This window comes from Pan troglodytes, chromosome 2 (genome assembly GCF_028858775.2).
Source record: "Pan troglodytes isolate AG18354 chromosome 2, NHGRI_mPanTro3-v2.0_pri, whole genome shotgun sequence".
Lineage (NCBI taxonomy): Eukaryota > Metazoa > Chordata > Mammalia > Primates > Hominidae > Pan > Pan troglodytes.
Window position 1 is genome coordinate 46318857 of NC_086015.1, and position 25682 is coordinate 46344538.

Below are 25682 nucleotides of genomic sequence, written 5' to 3' on the forward strand. Positions count from 1 at the left end.
TATAAAATGCCTCGAAGTAGTCTTCTTTGGGTTAAATCTGCCTAGTATTCTATAACCTTCTTGTACTTGAATGTTGATATATTTCTCTAGGTGCGAGAAATTCTCTGTTATTACCCCTTTTAGTAAACTTTCTACCCCTATCTCTTTTGCTACCTCCTCCTCAAGGCCAATAACTCTTAGAGTTGCCCATTTGAGGCTACTGGCTATTTTCTAGATCTTGTAGTCATGCTTCATTGTTTCTTTAATCCTTTTTCTTTTGTCTCCTCTGACTGTATATTTTCAAAAAGTCTGTCTTCAAGCTCACTAATTCTTTTTTCTGCTTGATCAATTCTGCTATTAAGAGAATCTCATGCATTCTTCAGCGTGTCAGTTGCATTTTCAAATCTAGAATTTCTACTTGATTATTTTTAATTATTGTAATCTCTGTTAAATTTATCTGATAGAATTCTAAATTCCTTCTCTGCATTATATTTGAGTTTCCTCAAAAAAGCCATTTTGATTTCTTTGTCTGAAAGGTCATATACCTCTGTTTCTCCAGGCTTGGTCCCTGATAGCTTATTGAATTCATTTGGTGAGATCATGTTTTCTTGGATGATGTTGATACTTGCAGATATCCTTCAGTGTCTGGGCATTGAAGAGTTAGGTATTTGTAGTCTTCACAGCCTGGGCTTGTTTGTACCTGTCTTTCTTGGGAAGGCTTTCTATGTATTCAAAGGGACTTGGGATTCAAGCCCAATAACACCGTGGTTTTTGCAGACTCAGAGGTACCAGCTTTGTGGTCTTGGATAAGACCCAGAAGTCTTCTCTAGATTATCAAGCAAGAATCTCTTGTTTTTTTCCCGTTACTTTTTCTCAAACAAACAGAGTCTCTCTCTGTGTGCTGAGCTACCTGTAACTGGGGGTGTGATGATGCAAGCACATCTGTGGCCATCACCACAGTGACTGCTCTGGGTCAGATCTGAAGCCAGCACAACACTGGGCCTTGCCCAAGGCTCTTCCCTCAGGGTGGTGAGTTTCACCAGGTCCCAGGCATATCCAGAGGTGCTGTCTGGGAGCCAGGAATTGGAGTGAAAAACCTTAGCAATTTATCTGATGTTCTATTCTCCATGGCTAAGCTGGCACTCAAACCACAATACAAAGTCCTTCCTGCTCTTCCCTCCCATTTCCACAGGCAGAGAAATCTCTCCCTGTGGCCACCACCACCACTGGTCCATGGGGGTGTTCTGCCAGGCCACCGCTAATGCTTACTTAAAGCCCAAAGTTTCTTCCGTCAGCTTGTGGCGAATGCTGCCAGGCCTGGGGCTCACCCTTCAGGGCAGTGGGCTCCTCTCTAGCCCAGAGCAGGTCCAGAAATGCTGTCTAAGAGCCTAGGCCTGAACTTGGGACCTCTAAGAGCTCTATCCCACTGTGGTTGAGCTGGTACTTAAAGTGGAACACAGAGTCCCCTTTACTTTTCCCTCTGCTTTTCTCAAACAGATGGAGTCTTTCCCTGTAGCCATTATAGCTGGGAATGTGCTGGATCACCCCAAAGCCAACACATGTCAGAGCCCAAGGCCCGTGGCATACTCCCTGTGTGTCACTAGTAGTTATTCAGGCCCCACGGGCTCTTTAATCAACAGGTGATAAATCTTGCCAAGAGTGGGTCCTTGCCTTCAAGGCAGCAGGTTCTGTTTAGGTCCAGGATGTGTCTAGAAATGTCCAGGTGCCAGGGCTTCAATGAAGGCCTTACATCTTTGTCCAATTCCCTATCCTACTGTGGCTAAGCTGGTATCCAAGGTGCAAGACAAAGTCCTCTTCACTCTTTGCTCTCCTCTCTTTAAGCAGAAGGAGAGAATTACTTTCACTGCTGCAAGCTGCACTGCCTGGGATGGGAGGAGGGATGGCAAAAATATTCCCTTAGCCACATCAGCTGGTGTCTCCATAGGTCACTAGTCACCCTAGTTTACTGGCTCTAAGTCCAGTGTAGCATTAGGAGTTGCCTAGGAATTGCAGTCCTTTTGTCTAGACTGCCTTTCAAATTCACCTACGACTCCAGAGCACTTTAGCCCACAGTAGTGAGGCTTGGTGAGAAACTCAAGTTCTGACTGCTGGGATGGGCTATTCCCCTCTGGCTCGGTCTGGTCCATTCATAGGCACTTGCTGAGCCCAGCATGGCTTTATTTTGCTCTATGGCAGAGCAGTACAGAGGTCAATGTAATGTTCCCCAGTCATTGTGCTCTCCCTCCCCAAAGGGCACAGGTTCTCTCTCAGCTCTGCACTGCTACTGCTGCTGGGGGATGGGTGATGGGTGGCACTGGCGATTCAAGACTCTCTCCTGCCTTCCTCAATGCCTGTTTTTGTGATACAAAGTTAAATCCAGGTATTGTGATTGCTTACCTGATTTTTGTTTCCTGTGATGGTGCTTTTTTCTGTGTAGATAGTTGTTAAAGTCTGGTGTTCCAGCAGGGAGGACAAATGGTGAAGTCTTCCATTCTGCCATGTTTCTCTACCTTCCTGATTGTGAAATTTCAATTAGCACATTATTCTGCCAAGTGAAAAAGAGTCTCATTATGATACGGAGTCTTGTGCTGACTTCTTGGGAAAAGCTGCCCACAGCATGAAGTTGTCAACTTCTTTTCCTAGTTTGCAGTCTGAATGTTTCTGATTATGGCATAGGGTGGCTTGTTGAACTTTCAGAGTGGCCTATACATCAGGCATGAGACTTGTTTCTTAAAATTATCTAGTTTCTGCTTGTAGGGCTTCAGGAATAAAACAGTTACCATTTTTTATAATTTTATAGGAGCTGGATTGAAGAAACCTAGAAGAATTTAGAATCTAGTCTAGTCTACAGGTACATAACAAGTACTCAAAATAATGCATAGGACTACAATCTAATAACAAGTGTATTATAGTTTTCCTTGGAAATATAACTTTTTCTGTCTATATTGATCACGTAAGAATCTCATATTTGAAATCTTGAGGCTAAGAAGCTAAACCAAAGCAGACTTTAGATTTTACTTCCAGTCTTAAGGTTCCTGAGCCTGCCAGGAAATGACAATTTTTACTTACTCTCTGTAAGACTGGGAACCTTGAAACCAGGCATTCTGTGCACATTCTCAAATGTAATATTCCAGTCAGAGCCTTGGTAATATAACCAATGTTTCCAGTTGTATGCTGTTATAAAGAGAGCAAATTTTTATTGAACTTATGCAAATAACTATATTGCCTATATCACACACAAATATATAACTATATTATGCAAATAACTAAATGAATATTCACAGATAGTTTCCACATTTTGGAGTATTCAAGTAGGGAGAAAGAAGTAAATGCTTCCACCTTTGTTCATAAAAATATACTTTACCAAATTTCTTTAAACTACAGACAGCTTAAGACAGAATTTATTCTTTTTTCTTTTTTTTTTTGAGACAGGGTCTCGCTCTGTTGCCGAGGCTGGATTGCAGTGGTGTGATTTTGGCTCACTTAAACCCCTGCCTCCCAGGCTGTCACTTAAACCCCTGCCTCCCAGGCTCAGATGATCCTCCCACCTCAATCTCCTAAGTAGCTATGACTACAGGCAGGTGCCACTACGCCCGGGTAATTTTTTGTATTTTTAGTACAGACTGGTTTTCACCATGTTGCCCAAGCTGGTCTTGAATTCCTGGTCTCAAGGGATCTGCCTGCTTTGGCCTCCCAAAGTGCTTGGATTATAGGCATGAGCCACTGCACTCGGCTGAGAGAACATTTTCTTAAATCTGGAAAACAAAACACTTAAGTGAAGAACCAATAATGTTTCAAATATAAGTTATAAAAACATTATCTTCATCAGTTATTTAATCTCATGTAATTAATTTTTGTTCTGCTTGACATTGATTTGTTGTCTCACAAATTCATCAGTTTCTTCTTAGAGTTCTGAAATTTTTTATTTAGTCAATTGTTCTTAAAGTTATTTAAAAAAGAAAAAATCTCTGGCCAGGTGCTGTGGCTCATGCCTGTAATCCCAGAACTTTGGGAGGCCTAGGCGATCAGATCTCTTGAGGTTGGGAGTTTGAAACCAGCCTGGCCAACATGATGAAACCCTGTCTCTACAAAAAATAGAAAAATTAGCTGGGTGTTGTGGTGCACACCTGTAATCCCAGCTACTCACGAGGCTGAGGTGGGAGGATCATTTGAACCCAGGAGGCAGAGGCTGCAGTGAACTGAGATTTCCCCACTGCACTCCAGCCTGGCGACACTCCATCTTGAAACAAAAAACAAGAAACAAACAAACAAAAAACCCCAAACCTCTATTTAAGAGTAATTGTTAGAGTCTTTTTCACAAATCTGATTGCAAATACTGTTAGAGAAAAATCAAAACAGTAGCTATGGATGACAAAAACTTAGAAGAACCATGGTTAAAAATCTGATAGAAGTTCATTATAATCAGCAATTGATAAGGAAATTGATTATTTCTGTGGCATATAACATAATAACAAGCATTATGACTGATGATATATTGGATTTTAAGAGTTTTATACACTTTGGAACATTCATATCAGTAACACATAGATGCAACTGAGAGAAGATCTAGCATCATTTATTTGACAATGCTTCCCATGTAACTTACCAAATAAGGCTAATCATTTAATATCTCTAAAGATGAGAGATACATCCTTTGATGCTCTCCAGGGATCTGGCTGTAATATCCCAAAGTTGATTATAGGTCAAAAAGACTTAATTTAGAATTTTGATAATGGAGAGGCCTGTTAAAGATGACAAAATGTTTAAAACCCTTGATTAAGACAGGATAACAGGCTGAATACAGTGGCTCATGCCTGTAATTTTAGCACTCTGGGAGGCCAAGGCAGGCAGATCACTTGAGCCCAGGAGTTTGAGACAAGCCTGTGCAACATAGTGAGACCCTGTCAGTATAAAAAATACAAAAATTAGCTGGGCATGGTGGTGTGCCCCTGTAGTCCCAGCTATTTAGGAGGCTGAGGTGGGAGAATCACCTGAGCCCAGGAGGTCAAGGTTGCAGTGAGCCATGGTGGCACCACTGCACTTCAGCTTGGGTGACAGAGTGAGACCCTGTCTCGGGGAAAAAAAAAAAAAAAGACAGGATAACAGGTCACTGTTAATTAAATAATAAAATTAAATAATAGTAATTCATTTAACCAGAGTGATAATCAGAATTCAAACACAATATAGAAACTTACACTGATGTAAAAGAAAAAAATGCTTTAACCCTTTCAAAGCCTGGTTTTCCCAAGTAATCAGAAAACCTAATAAAGACAACACAGGAAAGTGTCTTCATAAAACACAAATATTTTGTTCTCAGGCTAGTTACCAAAAAGATAAAGAAAAACCTCCTTCATTGTGATTACGTCTCCTCATAGGAAGCCCATTCAGATACCTGGATGTTGAACCTGATGAAAAGGTACTTGCATTTTGTCAGACATTTTAAGAGTGTGGGCCCAAAGGTTATGAGCATGCATCACATTATAGAGAAATGTAAAAAGAAAACTAGTACCTTGTACAGGGAAATGCATGGCTCTTAGAAAAAGTATGAGATGTCTCCTTGTTACGTGGAGCAATTAAGACACATCAAGAAATTGTTATGCAGGAGGAAAACATTGCTTTCCCAGGCCTTCAAAATAGACCATTTCAGTCTCAGGTCATAACAGCAGAGTTAGTACTGAAGAAAAAAGTTACAGGAGCAGACAAGAAAGTTAAAAGAGTTATCACCCCAGCCAAACCAGAAGATGTGTGTGTGTGTGACCTGCAAATCATGTGCAGCAAAATACAGCAAAAGTTGAATTTCTGAGACATGAATTTGAGAAGCCTTAAGAGCCTTAGAGAATTTCTCTACCTTGAGAAATTAAATAACCACTCTAAACAAAGAAGATGGCATTTCCAACCTGAAACAAGGAAAATTAAATGCATCTCAGAAAGAAACTTAGCAGAAATAGAAACTGTAAAACAGGAAGAAGCTGCAGTTTGTAATACACCTGTTAAACAGATTTCAGAATTAAAAATCAAAACTTCTTGCAGTGTTACTAAGAGCAGACCAATACTTCAAGAAAACTTTGTTGTTTTAACATAGGAGAGCAGATTATTTTGTTTTCTATCATTGTATTTTTTTTTTTTGAGACGGAGTCTCACTCTGTCACCCAGGCTAGAGTGCAGTGGCACAATCTTGGCTCACTGCAAGCTCCGCCTCCCGAGTTCACACCACTCTCCTGCCTCAGCCTCCCGAGTAACTGGGAATACAGGTGTCCACCACCACGCCTGGCTAATTTTTTTGTATTTTTTTAGTAGAGACAGGGTTTCACCCTGTTAGCCAGGATGGTCTTGATCTCCTGACCTTGTGATTCACCTGCCTCAGCCTCCCACAGTGCTTGGATTACAGGCATGTGCCACCACACCCAGCCCTATCATTGTATTTTTAATATCACAGCTCAATTTTTAGAAGGACTTATAATTTCCTTCTAATTATAGTCAACTTGATGACACACAAAAATGTCTTCCATAAATTCATCCTTCACAAACATTTTGTGATGTACACATACCTTCCACGACATGCTTAGACTTTCTGCTTGAACTATACTTCCTGTTTCTTAAATAACCAGCCATTTGACTTTCAGACAAAAATTTGCCACACGATTCTTTCCCATACAAAATTATTCTTTTTTCTTTTTAACTCTTTACCAAAACTATATCCTCATACTTATAACTTTCTTTACATCTCTCTCTCTCCTACTTACTGGTTTCTTTCTATCTTGTTTATATTTCCTTCCTAAATTCATATTTTAAAATAACCTTTAATAACTGCTGAACTTACAATTAGAACATGTGTTTTTTATTATTCTAAATGAAGAACAGACTTTTATGCCTTTCTTATATTTTTATCTCATAAAAATCTTTGGTATGCTTTATATACAGAATTTTATATATTAATTAGAATTTTTAATTCTTAGTACCCTTAATTTCTAGTGAAAACCTAGGAAGCAAGAAATTTTTTAAAATGTTATGACAACATGTTTATTTTAAAGTATTTTTATTTTTATAGATTTTGGAGGTGCAAGTGCAGTTTAAAAAATAGATTTAGGAGGTACAAGTGCAGTTTTGTTAAATGGGTATATTGCATAGCACTGAAGTCCAAACTTTTAGTGTAGCCATCACCTGAATAGTGTTCATTGTAACCATCAAATAGTTTATCAACCCTCACCCTCCTTCCACCCTCCCACCCTTCCAAGTTTCCAGTGTCCATTATTCCACACAATACGTTCATATGTGCACATTATTTAGATCCCACTTTTTTTTTTTGAGACAGAGTCTCATTCTATCACCCGGGCTACAGTACAGTGGCGTGATCTCAGCTCACTACAATCTCTGCCTCCCAGTTTCAAGCAATTCTTCTGCCTCAGCCTCCTGAGTAGCTGGGATTACAGGCACCTGACACCATGCCTGACTAATTTTTGTATTTTTAGTAGAGGTGGGGTTTTTCCATGTTGGCCAGGCTGGTCCTGAACTCCTGGCCTCAAGTGATCTACCCATCTTGGCCTCCCAAAGTGCAGAGATTACACTGCACCCAGCCTAGCTCTCACTTCTAAGTGAGGACATGCAGTATTTGACTTTCTGTTTCTGAGTTATTTCACTTAATAACCTGTAGTTTCATGGGTGTTTTTGCAAAATACATGATTTTATTCTTTTCATAGCTGAGGAGTATTTCACGATGTATATATATGCCACATTTTCTTTATCCATCATTGATGGATATTTAAGTAGATCCCATATCTTTGCTCTTGTGAATAGTGCTACAATAAACATATGAGTGCAGATATCCTTTTTATGTAATGATTTATTTTCCTTTGAGTAGATACCCAGTAGTTGGCTTGCTGGATTAAAAGGTAGTTCTACTTTAAGTTCTATAAGAAATATCCATACCGTTTCCTGTAGAGGTTGTACTAATTTACATCCCTACCAATTGTGTTTAAGAATTCCCTTTTTTCCATATCCTCACCAACATCTGTAATTTTTGGACTTTTTAATAATAGCCATTCTCATTGATATAAGATGGCATCTCACCTTGGTTATAATGAACAATTCTCCACTGATTAGTGATGTTGAGCATCTTTTCATCTGCTTCTTGGTCATTTGTATGTCTTCTTTTGAAAAATGCCTATTCATGTCCTTTGCCCAGTTTTCAACAGGGCTATTTGTTTTTTGTTGTGGTTGAGATATTTTAGTTCCTTGTAGATTCCGAATATTAGTCCCTTGTCAGATGCATAGTTTGCAAATGTTTTCTCCCATTCTGTAGGTTGTCTTTCACTCTGTTGATTATTTATTTTGCTGTGCAGTAGCTTTTTAGTTTAATAAAGTCCCATTTGTCCCCAGAACTTTGGGAGGCCGAGGCAGGTGGATCACGAGGTCAGGAGATCAAGACCATCCTGGCTAACATGGTGAAACCCTGTCTCTACTAAAAATACAAAAAATTAGCTGGGTGTGGTGGCGGGCACCTGTAATCCCAGCTACTTGGGAGGCTGAGGCAGGAGAATGGCACAAACCTGGGAGGCGAAGCTTGCAGTGAGCTGAGATTGTGCCACTGCACTCCAGCCTGGGTGACATAGCGAGACTCTGTCTCAAAAAAAAAAAAGTCCCATTTGTCTATTTTCATGTTTGTTGCATTTGCTTTTAGTCATAAATTCTTTGCCAAGCAAAGGGAGCAATTTTGAACTGTCTGTCACATATTGGTATTTTATAAATGAGAATTTTATTATTTTAGAAACATTTCCCCATAATGTAATTTTTATGTATTGTTAGACTCAAATATACTTAGTCTTTCTATAAAATTTAAGAAGCCAAAGACAAAAATATTTATGTTCAGTAATTTGTGTTTTGGAATTTATGTTATTTGGAAATGACTTGGACATTCAATGAGTATCACTTAATTTAACATAACTTTAGAACTTTAAATCACACAAAAAATTCATTATAAATATTTATTCCATTTACATTTACCTAATTTATTTATTTTTATCAACATTACCTAAATTACTTATGAAAACTGAGATATGAGATAAAGCTACTCATCATTTCAAGTAATTTCCCTGTTAAACATGTGTACAGTCTGTGAATATCAGGTGTTCACCTAAGTAAGAACTTGAAAGTTAATTATATGGATATTTTGCTGATGGCTTAGAAGACATAGCTGTTTTTATTAAGCCAACACTATTAAATTAGTCTTACTTGTCAAAGAGTTACACAAACAGAGATCATTATGTTTTTAGGCTGGGTTTATAGTTTTATTATCTTAAAATATCTAGCAGAGACAAATATAATCCTATCTGACTAGTAAACCCAGACAAAAATGTATGCTGAAATTCTGAAGATGTTTTTATTTTTATTTCAACAAATTTAAAGCCAGCTTATTTATTAAAGAAATACTTAAGTCACATGCACTAAAAGGCATTTGGGTTGATTACTCCATAATTTATATAAGCACTCATTTATCTGAGCCAATCTGAATAGAATTCCTTAAAGGATTTCTAGCTGACTATGCCAGATTTTACCATGCAGATACAACATACAAAATGTGTAAACACATATAGATACACAAGCCACAATAAAGATCTTACAGCTTTCATTTTAGAATTTTAGTCATGAGATAGTAATACATAGTAATATACACTTATTGGTTTATAAAAGATAGTTGGATCCAAATTATATTTCTTAGAAAATGGGGTCTGTTCATATAGCTAAATGTTATTTACCCTGATAGGTAGTCTAATGAAGGCTGTGGACCAAAATTTTGAACAAAACAGTTTGGTTTTCTTTTTCAAAATCTCTTTTGCCCCTTTATACCCCCTCTTTTTGTTTATCGGTTTCAAATGAATTTAGGGTGAAACATTCAATTGTTTATTTTTCAGCATGAATTGGCTGAATTGTATAAGAAAAATCAAATCTCCAAATAGCCTTGGGTGTTTTAGTAACAAATTTATGGTTTTTTTTTTTTGTCTGGTTTGCTTGATTAGTCAATGTGGGTGAGAAAGCATTTTAGCAGGTTTTTTGTTTTGCTTTGTTTGCTTTTTCTGGGCATGGCAGACAAAGAAAGGCATTTTTATGCCAGAGAGACACCTCATATTATTGCTCTGAGCTTAAGATTTTGACCTGTTTAATCTGAGAGCCTAATTTATAAACATTTATTTATGTTTTGGAATTTATCTTATTTGGAAATGACTTGGACATTCAATGAGTATCACTTTATTTAACATAACTTTAGAATTTTAAATACTTAGCAATATATACTTATTGGTTTATAAAAGAGAGTTGGATCCAAATTATATTTCTTAGAAAATGGGGTCTGTTCATATAGCTAAATGTTATTTACCCTGATAGGTAGTCTATTTTATTTCAGAATATCAATCCCTTAATTAACTATTCCATCACCCTAAGCAATTGTTTTTCAGGCAAACTCAAATTTACATTTCATGTCTAGATTGTTGGTTGCCATGGAGCTGTTGTAAGTTGTAAAGCCATTAGTTTGAAAGCCCTTTAAGACTGTAAAAAAAAATCTTGTCTGGAATGCCATAAGCGGTGTGTTTATCTCAACACAAGTAGAAAAATCAGCAGATTCAAAGTGGGCAGAAAAAAAATAGAGATATAGAAAACTTAGAAGGCTCTACATGTTAACTCTGCAGTTACAGTTTCTAATTCAGCTTTAAGTAAAACAAGTTTGGGGAGTTCGAATGATCCCCATGATAGCCACTGGTTTAAAAACATGGCTGGGCATGGTGGCTCATGCCTGCAATTCCAGTGTTTTGGGAAGCCAAGGCAGGAGGATCACTTGAGGCCAGGAGTTCATGACCATCCTGGGCAACATAGTGAAACACCATTTCTACAAAAAAAAATTTTTTTAAATAAAAAGAAATGCATGAGGAAAAGTCATGTAATTGGCAGGAGTCCCTGAAAACCTGGCATGCCTTAATGTTTGAGAATATCATTTTTGTTTTATATTAATCTCTCAAGAGTGAAGAAAATTCTATAATTCCTGTCACGGAGTTTGGACTGATGTTTTAGATAGTGGTGACTGTCCTAGTGGTTTTTAATTGGCTGTCTTGTGCCCACCATTTAGAGTGTTTGTTTTTGCTCTCAGAAAATGTTTAGAAACAAGCAAGGGGGAAAAAGGAGCCAGATCATTTACAGACACACATGACCAAACCCAAATTAAACAAAAAATAAAAGTGTTCACAAAAATTTTAAGCCAGGCATGCAGACCACACAAAATACTATACCAGGCATGCAGACCCAGACAAAATGTAAATTCTTTGGAAACTAGAGGACTCAAATCAGAAAAACATTGTTCTTATTCCAGATAGCACCTGCCAGAAAAGACAAAACATCTTTTATTATCTCAGAAACTGACAAAGAATTCACTGAGGGAAGGGAGTCCAAGAATTTAAAAGGGTATTTACTAGAGCAGAAAATGTAACTCATGGCAGCATAGAGCACAAAGGGCTCAGTTGATGCCTCACTTGATACCAGCGGCTGCCGATTACCTCACTTGATACCAGGGGCTGCTGATTCCTTTGAGGTGGGTACACTTGGGTCCCACTTCTGAGATATCATTTTTATTAATCTAAATAACAAAGAGGGGGGCTCTAAGAGAAAAATGTTTATTTGGGAATAGGGCACTGCAATGGGAACATGTGTGCCATAGTAAACTATGTGTATATTTAGGGAAGTAAAGACAGACAAACTTTTTAAAGAAAAAATGAGGATAATTACATAATTGTTTCGGGATACTTGTCCTTAGCTCCAAGAATCAATAATAAGAGTGGTGCCAGTCCAAGATTAGACAGGCAGTTGCTGGGCAGATGTCCTTGCAGAAGAATTTGTGTGTGTGTAAGGTTGTGATGGCCTTTGTGCACAGCTTTAGTTTTTGCAGGCTTTTGTCGTAATTCTTGTTATCAGATATTTGTGCATGAGAACTCTTCCTTCATGGTGTTTCTTGGCTCTATTTGTGAGGATTTTTAACACAAGTGACTTTGTTTTTATTCTGACAACCTTCACAGCCCCAATCCAACATGATTGGTGTCCTTATAAGAAGAGGAGAAGAGACAGAGGCAGACATACAGAGTGGGAAGATGATCTGAAGATTCACAAATGGAATGCAATATGACGACAGAAGCAGAGACTGGAGTGATGTGTCCACAAGCCGAGGATTGCCAGCAACACCAGAAGCGAAGAGAAAGGCATGAAACAGATTCTCCCCTACAGCCTTCCCAGAGAGGCGGGCCCCACCCACACCTTGATTTCAGACTTCTAGTTTCCTAACTGTGAGAAAATAAATTTCTGTTGTTTTAAGTCACCCAGTGTGTGGTACCTTGTTACAACAGTCTTAGAAAACGAATACAGACTCTAATAAAAATAAAATCAGAAAAAAAACCATAAACACAAATAAAAATTAAATGATAGAGTTCCAGTGTTATGGAGTGAAAAGGTAAGCAAATGCTCTCTTCAAAAACAATTATAAAACTGAACAAAACTGTAAAAAAAATCATTTCAGAGCTTTGGAATAGACCAAGGGCAAACAACAAAATGAAGAGCATTTATTTATTTAAAACTGCTGAACTTTGGATAAGAATAGTAGGAGTCTAGTTTTGCTTAAAATGAAGTTTTAACATGATTATAAGGGAAAGAGGGAAGATGTTATCTTATGCAGCTATTATCATGCTAGAACTTCTCATTCATTCTCAAAAAAATTTAAACACACAAATGACACATGAATATTTTCTCATGGCAAAATAGAAAAACAATATCAATACAATGAAATTCCATATTGATTCTCATCTTTCATTTTCATTTCTTTGATAGTAATGCAGCTAGGAAGGTAACTTATTTTGTGTTTGTTTTGATATTAAATAAATAATATCACAATGTCCTTTACCACTGCTGCTGGAGCTGCATCTGCAAACTCCGGGGTCAGTTCTTGTGGCCCCAGTGGCACCAGTGGCAGGGAAGCTGGGTGCTCCAGTGACCCACCCAGGGAATGATGATGAGACGAGTGAGGATGAACCCACAGTAAAGTGGCTTCGTCAGGAGACGTGTGTCTGTGAGAAATGCTCTGTAGAGTTCTTTAGCATCTCCGAGTTCCTGGAACATAAGAAAAAAATCACACTAAAAATCTACCTGTTCTCATGAATGACAGCGAGAGGCCAGTGTCTTCAGAGGACTTCTCCAGAGCTGTACTTAGCTACCAACCACCCAGTCCAAGCAGTGAGTGAAGCCAGTTGTGGACTCTGTGATGTACCTAAAGACAGAGACTGTCCTGCCGCCACCCCCAAGACATAATTTATTTACCCAAAGGCAAAGTGGCCAACACAAATGTGATCTTGCAGGCACTATGAGACACCAAGGTGGTGATGAATCAGCAGAGTGCAGATGCGCTGCCTGTACCAGCACCCATGTGTGCTTGAGCAGATCCTATGTCTGCAGCAGGAGGTACAGCAGGTCCAGCTCACCCAGCAGATCCATCCAGGTGCACATGTGGACCTCCCATGCTCTCCACTTTGGTGGTAGGCGACGACCTTGGGCAGTCGCATGTCCCAGCAGGTTTCTATGGCTGTGACTTTGCTCAGCCAGAAAGCTGGAAGCCAAGGTCTGTCTCCAGATGCCTTGAAACAAGCCAAACTACTTCAAGCCAACATCCCTTCTGCCAACATTCCTTCTGCCAACATCCCTTCTGCCACCAGCTCTCTGTCCCCAGTGCTGACGCCCTTTGCTCTGAAGCCAGATGGAACCAGGTTGTTCCCAAACGTCATGTCTCCTCTCGCAAGTGATTTGCTTCCTCAGATGCTGGGCTCGGTGCTCTTCCAGAGTCCTTTCTCCATTGTCACGCTAGAACCATCCAAGAAAGGGAAGAGGAAGCCACCGAACATCTCCACAGTCGACCTCAAAACCAAAGATGAGGCGGTCCTCTACAAGCACAAGTGTCAGAGCAGTCTCCCTTCCGTGTTTATCTGATCCCAGCCAACCTATGTCAAAGTTGAAGTTCCTGGCACCTTTTTGGGACCCTTAACATTGTCCCCAGGATGACCGCTTTGTTAGCAGCCCAGCCACGCCAACAGGCCAAGCAACATGGCTGCATGTGGTGTGGGAAGAACTTCTCGTCCGCTGGTGCTCTTCACATTCACGGGTGGACCTACACTGGAGAGAAGTCTTTTGTAGGCAACATTTGTGGGCGAATTTTACCACCAAAGTCAACTTCAAGGTCCATTACATGATCCACGGGGCGAACAGTAACTCAGCCGGCTGTGGGAGGAAGCTGGCCATCGAGAACACCATGGCTCTGTTAAGTACAGACAGAAAAAAGTCTCAGAAATGTTTCCCAAGGAAATCCTGGCCCCTTCGGTGAACGTGGACCCTGTTGTGTGGAACCAGTAGCCCAGCATGCCGAGTGGCAGTCTGGCCATGAAGACCAGTGAGATCTCTGTGGTCCGGAGTGGGGGTGTTCCTAACCTCCTGCTTTCCTTGGGAGCCAGCTCCATTGTGAATAACACCACCGTCTTCAAGATGGATGGCTCCCAATCAGGCATCAGTGCAGATGTGGAAAAACCAGGTGCTACTGACAGCGTTCCCTCACTTCCTGGAAGAAAACAAGATTGCAGTCAGCTAAGCTAAAGGAGAACTTGCATGGAAGGAGAAATGCAGACAGTGTGAAATCTCTAGAATCTGCTTTTTTGGTAAACACTCATCTCCCGTTTTCTTTTTCTTACTGATATGCAAATGATGTTTTTGAAGGTTGTGATCGCAACCTCAGGCAAGTCCCACAATCACGACTGTTGCTATGCTGCTTTGCAAAAAATTGAAAAATCAAACAACAACAAATGTTCATATCAAAACAAATAAAGACTAGCATTAAAAACAAATTTTGGAAAGAAGCGGGTCTTGCAAAGTAGCTTTTGTACTTGTGACAAACTGTATACATAGAACCTTTGCACAACCTAGAATTTTTTCCAAAGACTGGTTACCTATTTCAAGGTAGAATCATTGGAACTTGTTGAACCAACATGGAAAAGACAATGACTTAGCCTAACTGAGGGGAGAGGGGTACTGTATACTTCCATGATGACTGTACATGGGTAAAAGGACAAGGTCTGCCATCTATTTAGGGGCCTATTTATATACCCCAACCCTGTCCCCATCTTATTGTTTGCTTTTCTGAATGTACTTTAAAAAAATAAAACTAAGGTTGTAGAATTATAAAATTGCTTCAACTTTTTTTTTTTTTTTTGAGATGGAGTCTCACTCTTTCACCCAGGCTGGAGTGCAGTGGCGTGATCTCGGCTCACTGCAGCCTCCACCTCCTGGGTTCAAGTGATTCTCCTGCCTCAGCCTCCTGAGTAGCTGGGACTACAGGCATGCGCCCCCATGCCTGGCTAATTTTTTTGTATTTTTAATAGAGATGGGGTTTTACCATGTTGGTCAGGCTGGTTTCAAACTCCTGACCGCAAATGATCTGCCCACCTTGGCCTCCCATAGCGCTGGGATTACAGGTGTGAGCCACTGCGCCTGTCCTGCTTCAACTTTAGAACCATAAGTCGGATGCCCTCAGATGGACTTACAATAGTCCTTAAGGAGTCAGTGTGTGTGTTGCTGCTTAAATGCAGTCCAGTTGGAGCCCTGAGAGTGCCAGTGTCCTCCCCACACTTCCCAGGTGCTGTCCTCTTCCTGAACCCCAGAAGAGGTGGGCACCTGAGCAGGGAATTTCAGGTGACTTAATTTGGTTTGTCAGTGCCTACTCTATTGAAGAACTGGGTTTTCATTCTTGAGAAGAAACTCATGGAAGGGTGTGTTTCCTATCACACGTTCACATACTAATTTTTTTTGTTGAATTTCCTTAATTCAACATAATTGGGACTTAAGCCAAGTAATTATGAAGATTTTTTTTTGTTTTCTTCCTGAATATTTCATGAAGGCTATGAAGTTGGAATAGGCAATTCCTGGGTATAAAAGCTTTAATTTATCTACCTCATTTATTTTTAAATTCTTTTGTAGCTATAGTGTCTGTTTTCCTATTTTAAGACCGATGAAGTATTCCCAGGCCCTGTCTAAAATCTAGGAGTTGTATTGATGGGAAGAGCTGAACGTCCAAGAGGTTTTTGTGATGCCTTTTTTTGTAATCTCCTTTTGTAAGTGTAATATTGAGCAAATGAAACATTGCTTTCATAGTTTAACAAGAAAGGAGAAAGAAAGAAAGACTCTAGCTTCTGGGAGAAAAGTCTTTTCCCTCTAGGTGGAAGACCCTGGCTGAACAGTGGATCCAAGACTGTTAGTCAAGGTGTTGTCTCTTAGTTATTTCACCTGACTTTAGAATTCCCCAGATATTATTATTATTATTATTTCTGCCAAGTTGTGCCTTTTCTTCTGGAATTGTAAATGAACACAATAATAGACTGTTTAGACTGTGAAATGGGTGTCACGGAAAACACACTGGTGGCTTTCTCACTGTTGAGCTAATAATGCCTTGTGAATGTATGCTCTATGGAGAAACCCCTTTTGTTGTACCTGCTGATGCTGTCTGTCTGTTGGAAAATACATTTTGAATTTCCCCCCCAAAAACTTACTTATTTTACTTCCTGTGAACCTGTAATTATTTCAAAATTAAAACTTAAAAATTATAGACAAGAAAAGAAACCTTTTCTTTTACATTTTTTGCCACTTCCACAGCAATGCTGGTATTTCTTGTTCATTATATAATATTGTTTCCATCCCTAGAGAGAAATATTTTAGGCCTGGGCCTGTGCGTAAGAGGCTCCTTGCACCCACTTGCTTATGCTTCTCCAGACCCAGTGCTATTTTAGGAAGCAACATAACCTAATTTCTGGGCAAGGAATCTAAGGGCTATCCATTAATTTAGAGATTGAAAATAAAGAGAACCCCAAGACAGGGATAAAAGCATGTCCATGGTTTTGTTATTTGTTGAATTTTTCAACCAATTATGTACCTGTGGCATTCTCCCCCTACCTCCCACCACCTGTGGGACAATTTCCACCATGTATTCTCTTCACCTGTACATGAACGCCAGTCCCTCCCAGCCTGAAGGGCCCTTCCTAGATCTTTGTTTCCTTCTCCAGTGCATAATGTAGCAGAAAAATCAGAGTCATACAATCTTAGGTGCAAATTCCTGGGTGCAAACTCAACCTTTACTGGTCTTGTGACCTTGGACCAGCAATTTCACTGAGCCTTGATTTCCTCTTCTCTCTTTCTGGGGTGATCCCTTTCTCCCAGGATTGTGGAGTACAGTTGGTGAGGACTTTTTGTGGAAGCCCCTTGCCAGGTAAATATTAGCTCCTCTTTTCCCTCCCTGACTTTAGCAGCTTCCCCTCCCGGCCAACATTCTGAAGTTCCTCTGAGAGCATCTATGGAGGCTGGTACCACTTTGCCTCCTGTTTTCTCCTCGCCCACTGTGGTCTGGCTTGCATGCCCATATTCCCACTGCAGCAGAATTTTCATAGGATTTACAGATGAATTTCTAATTGCCAGACAGGACAGATTCTTTCTCAGTCTTCTTTTGCTTGACCCCCTCACAGCATTTTGTCCACTCTTCCCCTCTCTCCTTTTGCTTCTACAACAGAACATCCACCTGTTCTCCTCACTCAAATTGTTTTCTCCCCTTAGTTCCTTTCCTCTGCACTCTCTGCCCCCCTCGGATACCAAGGACACTTGGACACTTCTCTGTTCCCTTCTTTAGATTGACTTCATCCTCACCACAGCCTCCAAGCCTCTCGTGCCCTGACTATTCTCAAATCCACATCTCCAGCTCTGGCCTCTCTTCTGAGCTCCAGACCTGAGCTTCAATAGCTTTTTGGACAGATTCTCCATATGACTGTTTTGTAGACTCTCAAACTCTGCCAACTTCCCACTGTCTTGCTTTTCTGAATATAATTTCCTTCCTTGTATGGGACACTAAACTTGTGCACCTTATTGGATTGCTTTGATCCATCCCTTCTCCTACCCCCACCCTATCCCATCAGGTCACCCTTCAAACATGAGATTAGGCTTCCTGAATGGTTGAGAATGGACCAGATGACACAACCTGGAAAGACTTGGAGTTGTCTCCTTGTGAGGTAAGGTTTGACCAGTGAAAATGGGAAATAGGAGGGATCCTATCTCTCCTGTGGACCACTTCAAGGTGTAGTTGCTGCTTGTGATCTGTTGTGCATGCTGGACAAACTTCCTGTTGAAAGATTTTGCTTTGTTTGTTCCCCCTAAAGCAGAGCCAGAGACAAAGCTAGCAAACAGATAATTTACTTGGGAAATGATCCCAAGGAGTAGGAATGAGAGACATGGGGAGTGAAACAGAGAAGGTGAGAAAGCCAGTATAAAGATACATTATTAAGTAGGCACCACTATGGGTGGTGATTGATGCTCAGTGATATCAGGTGATCTAAAGAGCTTTGTGAAATGCATCTAAGAATTATCCTTCTGGGAACATGAAAGGGGAACACTTATCCATTAGCTCCTGTTTCCCCATCGATGTTAACTCCTGGGTACTTCCAAGTTGTACATGCGTAAGTGCTGAGTGGGCTCTCCCAGCATCCCACCATGGCATTAGAGTGACCCTGGAGCAGGAGGAGAGAAACCAAGGAAAGATACTCTCAGGTTGCACCTGTATAAAAGTGATTGAGACCTGTGTAGAACTGTTGCTGCAGAAGTGATTGGAGTAGGAAATACGGCTGAGATTTGAAGTGGAACATAAAAGTTGTCAGATATGGACCTACTGTGTCTCTTTGTGGCTTCGTTGTGAAGCAGTGCTCAGTGCAGTAATTAATTACCTTGCACTGCCTCACACATTTTTTTCTTGTTTCACTTCATATTTCCTTCTCCCTCACTCTTATGGGCTTGTATCTTCAAAGTAAAGTGTTAGCGCATTAATCCTTGCCTCAGCCTCTGATTTCTCAAGAACTCATTATAAGGCAATTTTTTTTTGAGATGGAGTCTAGCTCTTGTAGTCCAAGCTGGAGTGCAGTGCCACAATCTCAGCTCACTGCAACCTCTACCTACCAGTTTCAAGCAATTCTTCTGCCTCAGCCTCCCGAGTAGCTGGGATTGCAGGCTTCCACAACCACGTCCAGGTAATTTTTGTATTTTTAGTAGAGACTGAGTTTCACCATGTTGGCCAGTCTGGTCGTGAACTCCTGACCTCAGGTGATCTACCCGCCTCAGCCTCACAAAGTGTTGGGATTACAGCTGTGAGCCACCATGCCCAGCTGATAGGGCAACGTCTTAAGAGGCTGGATAGCTTCTCTTAATTGCTATGGAAATAATGCTTTTTAAAATCAATGTGTAATAGTTTGATTATTTATGACAACACAAGAGAATGGTTGGATCAAGGCAGTCAACATATTTTAAAGCCAGGGAGCTTGTATGGCAGCTTTTATTATTTTAAAGTTTTTTTTAAAGGAATATTTTTTATTTACGTGTAACCTATAGAAAAGTGCACATGTTATAACTACAGACTTTGATGAATTTTCACAAAGCAAGCACAACCATATAACCAGTCCCTGGATTAATACATTTGAATTTATCAGCATCTATGAAGGCCCTCTTATGCCATCTTCCAATTACTTTCTCCTACTTTCCAACAGTAACTATTATCCTGACATCTCATACTTCTATGGCAGCTTTTAAGGAGATCATTGTCTGAAGCAGTCACAGGTCAGATTGTGTTGAAAAATCAGACCCAGAATCTGATTATGATGGCAGCACAGCAGAAAAGACTATGTGAGGTGGTCACATAGTCTTGTGAGAGCTTGAGACCTGAGTTGGGAACGTTTTTGTAGCTGAATGAAACTATCTTAAACCCTGACATTCCTTTGAACTCTCTGAGTTGGCAAAAGCAATTTCTTCCCTCTGCCAGAGAAGAATAGCTTCCCCTCGCCTGGAAATCATGTTAACCTCACTTGAATTTGTGCCTCACAAAGAGGTACTGATTCTCAAGACTTTCTGCCATTATTTGTCATTTCTTCCAGGCCAAACACTAGACAGACCCTAGCACAGCCTCGATGGAGAAGAAATAGCCTAAATGTCAATGGAACTTATGGAACTTTTTACTGTGTGTCAACAAGACCTAGGGGACATTTGTGGGAGCAGCTTGTGTGTGGAGTCCTCATGAATGGAATTAGTGTCCTTATAAAGAAGTCCCAGAGAGCTTCTCTGCCCCTTCTACTATGTGAAGACACTGTGAGAAGTCAGCAGTCTGTAACCTGGAAGAGAGCCCTTACCAGAACTTGACCATGCTGGCACTCTGATCTCGGATTTCCAGCCTCTAGAACTGTAAGAAATAAATTTGTGTTGCTTATAAGCCACTCCATCTATGGTAATTGTAGTAGCCCAAACAGACTAAGACACTGCTGTGACAAATAACCATAAACCAGTGGCCTAAAACAACATTAATTTATTATTTCTCAGTTCTGGAGGCCAGAGGTCCTAAATCAAGGTGTCAGCAGGGTTGGCTCCTTCTAGAGGCCAACCCTGAGGGAGAATGGATTCTGTGCCTCCCTCCTAGCTTCTGGTGGTTTCCAGCCATTTTTGGCATTTTCGACTTGTAAATACATTACTAATCTCTGCTTTTATCTTCACATCATGTTCTCCTCTGTGTGTCTCCGTGCCTTCTCTTTTGCTGTCTTTGAAAAAATACATTTTGTCATTGGATTTAGGGCCCATGCTATATCCAGGATGACGTCATATTGAGATTCTTAATTATATCTGCAAAGACACTATTTCCAAGTAAGGCTGTATTCACAGGTATTGGGGCTTAGGACTTGTACGTATATTTTTGGGACCACCATGTAACCCACCACATAGGTCTTTAGAGTGTTAAGTCAGGCTCAGGGCAGATTATAAAACTGGATGTAACAGAATTCTTGACACAAGTGCATGTTCTCCTGATTGTTGGACCAACAAGTTGGCTTGGTAAGGGCAGTTTTATTCCCTGCTGATCTGGTCTTCCAGCTAACCCACAGACTTGCTGTAGGCATCAGAATCAACTACTGCCACCTTAGTTGACCCATAGACGTGCAGTTAGGAGCCACAATAGCCACCCTGGCCACCACAGCCTAGAGTGGAGGCACTCAGCCAAGTGCATTATAGATCAACTGAGTTCCAGCTGACCACAGGTGCATGAGTGATAACAAATGATTATTTTAAGTGCTTGAGTTTTGAGGCAGTTTGTTTTGCAGCAATAGCTAACTGATATAGAGATTAGCACATATCTCCAGAAATCAATAGGCATTGCTTTTTGGCCTTTTGGCTAAGATCAAACATAGAAATCAATAGGTAAATAATCAGTAAGACTTTAAAGGACTTAAATAACAAGCTTGATATAACAGCTATATAAAGAAAGCTGTACCCAACATCAAAGTGGAAACATTCTTTTTAAACAAATGTGGAAAATTCACCAAAAATAAGCATATTTTAGGCTTAAAAGCACATTTCAATTTTTTCCAAAAAGAAAAACTCTGTAAGCAAATTTATAATAAACAAATTATAGCAAAAAAGAAAAACTAAATTTAAAATCTCCCCAAAATGATTTATTGGATTAGAATAGAAATAATGCTTCCAAAATATATGAATGTCAGCAAGAAAAAATGAAACAACTTATAGACCAAATTAGAAATTAATGACAAGAGGCATTACATATATAAATCTCTGGGATACAGCCAACCATACTAAAAATAAGTACAGCCTTAAACATTTATTAGAAAATATGATATTTTTAAAATAAGTAAACTGAGGCTTCAACTGAAGAAGCTAAGAAAAAAATCAAAGTAATCTTCAAAGTAAACAGTAAATATAAAAACAGAGGCCAATGAAATGGAACAATAGAACCCATAAGAGTACTTTTTTTTTTCTTTTTCATTTGGGGGGAAACACAAATAAAATAGACAAGTGGTGACAAGTTTAATCAAGATAAAATGAGAGGACACTAATAAACAACATTAGGAATGATGAAGCTGCCGTAACTGCAAATGCAGCGGAATTTCACAAAATTGAAGAGAATGTTATATACAATTTTGTAATAGCAAATTTCATAGTTGGAGAAAAAAATCCACATGATTTTCGAGGCGTCAAATGGCCAAATTGGCAAAAGAAATAGGAAATTTAAAAAGACCAAAAAACATAGAGGAGAGTGGTCTAATATCCACACCAAAATGTCACCAAGTCCACTTAATTCTTCTGGCAAGTTCTACCAGACTTTCAAGGAACTAAAAATTTCATATTATTTAAGTAAAACTTCTATTTTACTTAATCAAGTAAAAATATGGAAATCTTCCCAATATATGTTGCAAGTCTACCATAACTATGATACCAAAATCAGAAAAAGGAAGAAAGAAGAAAAGAAAGCTGTAAGCCTAGATCATTTTATAAAGATGAACATTATGGGAGAAAAAAGGGCAAATTAAATCCAGCAATATATTAACGATCAGCTTCATTCCAGCTATGCAAACATGACTTAACTTTAGGAAAATTTCAATGTAAGTCACTGTATTAACATGTTAAGGAAGAAAAACATATGCACATTTTGATACATAGTGAAAAAATATTTGAAAAAAATCAACTCATTCCAGAAAGCAAAATGAAAGCACTCAAAATAGGAATAGAAAGAACTTTCCTAAAATATAAACGTATTGTTAGAAATTGACTGCATAGGCTGGTGTGGTGGCTCATGCCTGTAATCCCAGCACTTTGGGAAGCGAAGGCAGGCAGATCACTTGAGCTCAGCAGTTTGAGACCAGCCTGGGCAACACGGTGAAACCCTGTCTCTACTAAAAATGCAAAACTTTGGGGGGTGGGGAGCAAGGGGAGGGAGAGCATTAGGACAAATAACTAATGCATTCGGGGCTTAAAACCTAGATGATGGGTTGGTGGGTGCAGCAAACCACCATGGCACATGTATACCTATGTAACAAACCTGCACATTCTGCACGTGTATCCCGGAACTTAAAGTAAAATTTAAAAAAATGCAAAAAAAAAAAAAAAAAAAAACCCAAAAATAGCCAGGCGTGGTGGTAGATGCCTGTAGTCCCAGCTGCTTGGGAGGCTGAGGTGAGAGAATGGCTTGATCCCAGGAGAATGAGGTTGCAGTGAGCCGAGATTGAGCCACTGCACTCCAGCCTGGGTGACAGAGTGAGACCCTGTCTCAAAAAAAAAATAAAATAAAAATAAGGGCTTGGCGTGGTAGCTCACGACTGTAATCTCAGCACTTTGGGAAGCCGAGGCGGGTGGATCACTTGAGGTCAGGAGTTTGAGAACAACTTGGCCAACATGGTGAAGCCCTGTCTCTACTAAAAATACAAAAATTAGCCTGGTATGGTGGCGCATGCCTGTAATTCCAGCCACTCGGGAGGCTGAGGCAGGAGAATCACTTGAACCCGAGAGGCACAGGTTGCAGTGAGCCGAGACTGCTCCACTGCACTACAGCCTGAGCAACATGAGTGAAACTCCATCTTGAAAAAGTAAATAAAATAAAATAAATAAGTAAAAATAAAAATAAAGAAATTGACCACATCCAAAGCATCTCACGGCCTGCACTCTTCTCCAACTCCCAGGCTGGAAGCCAAGGGATGTTAGTGGGGTTCTGTTGGGCAGCAGGTCTTCCATGGTTTTCTCCCCACAAGTGCTTCCTTTACTTGTAGTGAGTTATGCATCAGTCAGCCCATCTCTGGATCTGATCTCATTTCACCATGAAGATATTCCTGAGTGTTTCTGGCATTGGGAAGTATTATTTCCCAGCTTTCACTTATATTTCTTTGACCATCCTAATTGAAATTTGAAAAAAGGATGAGGGGTTTTAAAGAATAGGTTTAGAAGAATGGTTCCCAAAATTTAGTATAAATTAGAATCATCTGAGAGTCTTTTTAAAATATAGAGACCTGGGTTCATCCCAGGTAATTTTTAACATAACTTTTCCCCAATTATATTAACAATGCATATTCATTGTTGAAATTTTGAATAAAAAAGTATATAGAGAAACACTGTTTTGAGAATAAAACCACAGACTTGAAAAATTTTGAAATGTGACTTTTGGGGGAGTTTCCTCCAGCCAGAAGTAGATGATAGTTTCACCTCATTTATTTTTTATATATAACACAAGATTCCTTCCCACTTTTCAGAAAGTGTTTTGAGAGCTATAGGAGGAGGTCCTTGTATTTAAACAAACAAAAAAAGAAATACATGAAAGTTAGAATATACATTTGAAAAGTATTCAAGTATACATTCTGATAGTAGGGTGAGTAAAGTTAAAAAAGGTAAAATATAAGTAAGAAAGGTGGTTTAGATATATATTAGTAATGGAATTACAGAATTTGTTTAGCATTTTTAGCTTTTAGAATATATGACATAAAACTCTTCGGAAGAAGGTACTGATTTCCCTCATCAACACACACACACACACACACACACACACACACACAGAGGCTTACATAGTTTCACAATTCATTAATCAGCAAAATTTGGGGAATATTCTTCAGTATTTTTACTTTGTATAATATGTGAAACTGATTTAAATTGTATTTGATGTTTTATAGCTGCTGTTTAATGTAACAGTACACTGTGAAAATGTGCTTCTGTCAATAAATATACTAGATCATATCTATCAGTGGTTGCATTATACTTCCTTTGTATTCATCAGGATAGGCTAGGTTATGTTGTAGTAACAAGCAATCACCAAATCTCACAGTGTATTTTTCTTCAGGTTACTTGTGGGGACTCTGCTGCTCTATGTCACTGTTAACATTATTCCTTGACCCTGGCTTACAGAGCAACCATATTTAGAACATTGCTGGTCACCGCAGCAGAGTGAGCAGAGAGCTTGAAGGTCTAGCACTGTTAACCAAACACTTGGATTGGGATGAACACATATTACTTTTGCTTACAATTCATTGGATAGAATAGGTTGCATGACCCTACCCAAGTAGAAGGGGCCAGGAAATGCAGTCCTGTGATATATCCCAAAGGTGAAGAATCAACCAGAAATATTCAGTGGGCAGCATTAATGACTACTACATATACATGTGCTGTAATTTATTGAACCAGTCCCCCATATTTGTACATTTATTATATTTCTGCTTTCTCTTTTATGATAATTAGCATCCTTATAAATAAATATTGCTTGGTTTCTTTTCTTCTTGGTAGCAGAATTTCTAGATCAAAGTATACATATATTTTAAGGCTTTTGTTCCATATTTAACAAATCACACTCTAGAAAGGTTTTATCTGTTTATAGCCTCACTGGATATTGGATACACTACCTCAAGTCCCAGGAATCAAACTCTAAGGTCTCCAGAAAAGCTCTGTGGGAGGAATCCTCTGTCTCATGGATGTCCCTGTCTGCCCACATTTGTGTGTTCTGGGTCTGGGAACCTACAACACTCTGTCTGTTGTAGGTTCAAGCTTTTATGATAATATCTCTATTTTCTTTACTCATGAAATAAAATTGGTGCATGCTGAGTCCTTGGTCCCAATGCTTTCCTCCCAGACACTGCAGAACTGCAGATGTTACTCTACTGCTTTCTGGAATGCTGTGCTCTAAAGAGGAGGTTGGAACTTTTTGTCTCTTATAATTTACTTTTTTTTTTTTTTTCAGACAGGGTCTTGCTATGTTGCTCAGGCTGGTCTTGCCTCAAGCAATCCTCCCACCTCGGCCTCCCAAAGTGCTG

At 39.5% G+C, this 25682-nt stretch overlaps 1 pseudogene; it reads left to right on the top strand.

The window, feature by feature from the left end:
* LOC100609126 (sal-like protein 4) overlaps window positions 1-14635 on the top strand; it is a 36949-nt pseudogene extending 22314 nt beyond the window's left edge.
* The last annotated feature ends 11047 nt before the right edge of the window (window positions 14636-25682 follow it).